The sequence below is a fragment of the Orycteropus afer genome, unplaced genomic scaffold, assembly GCF_000298275.1.
Source record: "Orycteropus afer afer isolate SDZICR_OR568_19922 unplaced genomic scaffold, OryAfe1.0 scaffold00137, whole genome shotgun sequence".
Taxonomy (NCBI): domain Eukaryota; kingdom Metazoa; phylum Chordata; class Mammalia; order Tubulidentata; family Orycteropodidae; genus Orycteropus; species Orycteropus afer.
The window spans coordinates 8,487,945-8,492,319 of record NW_006921724.1 but is presented as its reverse complement, the minus strand read 5'-3'; positions in this window follow the sequence as shown (position 1 = coordinate 8,492,319).

Sequence of the window (4,375 nt, the reverse complement as noted above, 5' to 3'; positions counted from 1 at the left end):
TTCAGCATATATGCCTGTCTATTGTTTAGTGGGAAGCTGTTCTGGTTACCTAGTTTTGCTCTGACAAGAATGTACCACAAATGGGATGGCTTTAACAAACAGGAGTTTATTCTCTTACAGTTTGGGAGGCTAGAAGTCCGAGTTCAAAGTACCAGGCTCTAGGGGCTGTGTGAAAGCCCCTCAACCTTGGGCTTCAGCTCTGCCTCTTGCTCTGGACTCACTGAAGCTAGAGGCATCTCTTCACTCAGGCAGCTACTGGCTGCTGAGGCTAACAAGCCCAAGGTCAACAAATAAAATGGCACAGTCCTAATGTTACCAAACCACACAGCGGGCCATTAATTCAAGTTCATTGGAAGTCCCAAGGTCGGCAGAGCATGGCAGTTTGCTGAACAATGATATGGCTACATGTAGGGTCCAAGTGTACCATAAGCTAGAGACAATTCCCAAAGCTGTTTCCTATACATGGAAAGCAGACCACATACCCAAAGGCAGATACTCAGCTGCTCCCAGTAGATTCCACCATGGAGTTGATTACCATTCTCATCATGAGGAATACTACATCCAGCTGCCCAGCCACTCAAACAGCCCCAGTCAAGTTGACACACAAACTTAACCACCACAGAAGCCACTGGAGTAAGTTTAATTCCAGGCCTGATAGGTCACAAGGGGCCATAGTTTTGGGGTTTCATCGGTCTCTATTAGAGCAATAAGTCTGTCTTTTTTATGATTTTGATTTTTGTTCCACAGTTTTCTCCCACTCTATCCAGGATCTTCCTTGACTTTCTGTAGTAACAGACTCACATAATATTTGCCCTTCTTTGATTGACTTATTGCACTCAGCATAATACCCTCCAAGTTCATCCACATTATGAGATGATTTGTGAATTCTTCATTATTCTTTAATGTTGCATAGTATTTCTTTACATGTATATTCCATAGTTTGGTTAGCCATTCATCTATTGATGAGCACTTAGGTTGCTTCTGTCTCTTTGCTATTGTGAATAGTGCTATGATGAACATGGACCTACATCTATCTTTTTGTGTTCTGGATCTTACCACTTAGGATATATTTCTAGCAATGGAATTGCTGGATCAAATGGTATTTCTATTTCTACCTTTTTAAGGAAATGCAGCACTATTTTCCACAGTAAGCCATGGTATTTTTAATCATATGCATGTGAAAGCTAGACAATGAGTAAAGAAGACCAAAAGAGAGTTGATGTCTTTGAATTGTGGTGTTGGATAAGACTACTGAAAATACCATGGACTGCCAGAAGAATGAACAAATCTGTCCTGAAAAAAGTTCTGCCAGAATGCTTCTTGGAAGTGAGAATGGCCAGGCTTTGTCTTACCTATTTGGTCATGTCAGAAGGGCCATTCCCTGGAGGATATCATCCTTAGCAAAGTGGAGGATCAGAGAAAAAGGAGAAGATGTTCAATGAGATGGATTGACATGGTGGCTGCAATGCTGGGCTCAAGCATAGTAAGACTTGTGAAGATGTCACAGGACCAGGCAGCATTTCATTCTGTTGTCCATAGGGTCACTATGAGTCTGAATTGCCTTGACGGCACCTAACAACAACAACAACTAAGTAAATAGTATATGTCTTGATAAGTCTGAAGGAGACCTGGTGGCACAATTGTTAAGCACTTGAATACTAACTGAAAGATTGGTGGTTCAAATACACCCAGCTGCTCTAGTGGAGAAGTCCTGGTGATCTGCTTGCATAAAGATTATAGCCAAGAAAACCCTATGAGACAGTTCTACTCTGTTACATGATGTTACTATGACTCAGAATAGACTCAAAGGCACACAGCAACAACAAAGTATTTTTTGCCTTGAGTATTGTGCTCCTTTAAAAAATTATCTGTGTAAGATAGAACTTACCACACAATTTGAGAGGTTGAATGAGAAGCCTAAGGGCCAGTGAATTTAAGTCATTGGTGGTGGAACAATTTGGAGAAAGTTGGAGAAAATATTTCCCAACTTGAAGAATGTAATCAATATCACTGACTTGTACATGTAGAAATTGATGAAATGGTGTATGGCTGTGCATATTCTTACCAAAATTAAAAAAAAAATAGATATTAAGTAAAAAAATAAAAAGAGAGAGGGGAACATTATCATGGCTATCTTACAGAAATTAGAACAAGAACAAGAGGTGGTAAGTAACTTATTCAAAATCTCACAACTTGCAGGCTTTGAGGCTTGAGAGAGAAGTGTGTCTGTTCATAATCTGGTAGGATTTCCACAATCCCATGCCACCTCATCCTATATTCAATAAGGACTTATTGATTATCTATATGTACCAGGCACTGAACTTGGTAATGAGACTATAGTGATGACCTCAAGGAACTTGCGAACCAGTGGGGCACTAGCCATGACTTGTCATTCTCATAAAAAAGAAGATGGTTAATATGGCAATCTTGACTTGGGGGACACCTTGACATAGATATTTTTATGTCACTGTTTTGAGATAAGCTGGGTCAAGATGATCCTTTCAACATGTAAAATTATTGCTTTTTAAAATATCAAAAGATGTTTGCAATAGGCATTCCTAGCTTCGACCACATCCCTACCTCCCATTCTTGGAAAAAGTACTTCATGGTTTAAAATCAGGAAGGGAGTATGCCAGGATTGTATCCTTTAACCATACTTACTCAATCTGTATGCTGAGCAAATAATTCAATAAATGGGACTATATGAAGAAGAATGTGGCATCAGGATTAGAGGAAGGCTTATTAACAACCTGAGATACGCAAACGACACAACTTTGCTTGCTGAAAGTGAGGATGACTGGAAGTACTTATTGTGTCAGTCCATCTCGTTGAGGGTCTTCCCACTTTTCTCTGAATCTCCACCTTACCAAGTATGATGTCCTTCTCCAGGGACTGGTTCCTTCTGATGATGATCACCATATGTTGGTCAATTTATGTGTCAACTTAGCTAGGCTATGGTTCTCAGTTGCTTGACCAAGCAATAATCTAGTTGCTGTTATGATTAAGTCCTTTTGCTGAACACATACTGTTGTGATTAAATAATTGACCTTGGGTAAAATGTATTGCCTTCTATACTGAAGGCACCTTACATCCTTACATCCAATGCAATGCAATCAGCTTCTGTGATGCAATCCAATTTAATGTAGTCAGTCAATCATACTAGGGTAGAGAAGATCCTAAATCTAATGACTACTGAGTTATAAAAAGCATAATAGATACAGACATGCACACGGAGGAAGACGGATGTCATGTGAGGATTTTCTACAAGTAGTGGAACACTAAGAATCACAGGCAGACACCAGAAATGAGGTGAGAAGTTCACAGAAAGATTGCCATGGCTGAGACCTTGATTTAGACTTTTGGCCTCCAGAATTTTGAGAAAATAAATTTCTGTTCTTTAAAGCCATCTACTTGTGGTATTTCTGCTGTGGTAGTACTAGGTAACTAAGACAAAACCCCATGGCAAATGTCTCTCTTCCTTTCATCTCATTACCCACTGTGCCATTTATAACCCAGCCTGATGAGAGCCCCAGGCATAGAATTTGCTTGGGAAAAGAATTTGAATAAAAATCTGGAGCCCTATTTAAATTTCAAGTAAAATTTGTTACTCATCAGTGAGTGCCAGAAGGGAAATATCTAGAGTGCACTATAATGTCATTGAAAGTGCGTATATTTCAAGTGAAGGAGGAAGAATTACATTGCACTGCATGATGACTATGTTACAGAGGTTGTGTATTATGCAAAATAGCCTTTCTTTATACCACCAGCTATGGATATAGCAACTATGACCAGGTGACCAGGAATTAACTTGGTCAATGAGAAGAGTGACCTTTCTTTTTTTGCAATAGCTGAGAATGTATATTAGTTTTCCATTGGAGCTGTATCAAATTGCCACAGATATGATGGTTTTTTAAAATGCAAATATATTATTTCACGGTTCTGTAGGTCAGAAGTTCATCACAGCATAGCTGGGTTTTCTGCTCAGGCCTTCACAAGGCCAAAATCAAGGTGTTTCGGGAGAATTCACTCAAGTCTCACTAGAGTTGTTGGCAGAATTCAGTTCTATGCAGTTGTAAGACTAGAGTCCCTGTCTTCTTGCTGGTTGTCAGCCAGCAGTCATTCTGAGCTTCTAGAGGCTTCCACTCTTTTGAGAATTGATGTGTTGTAACTGTGGTATTGGAGAAGAATGTTGAATACACCATAGACTGTCAGAAGAATGAATAATTGAGTCTTAGAAGAAACACAACCAAAATGCTCCTTAGGAGCAAAGATGGGAAGACTTTGGCTCACTTACTTTGGACACATCATCAGGAAAGACTAATCACTAGGAAAGAACATCATTGTTGGTAAAGTAAAGAGTAGGTAAAAATGTGGG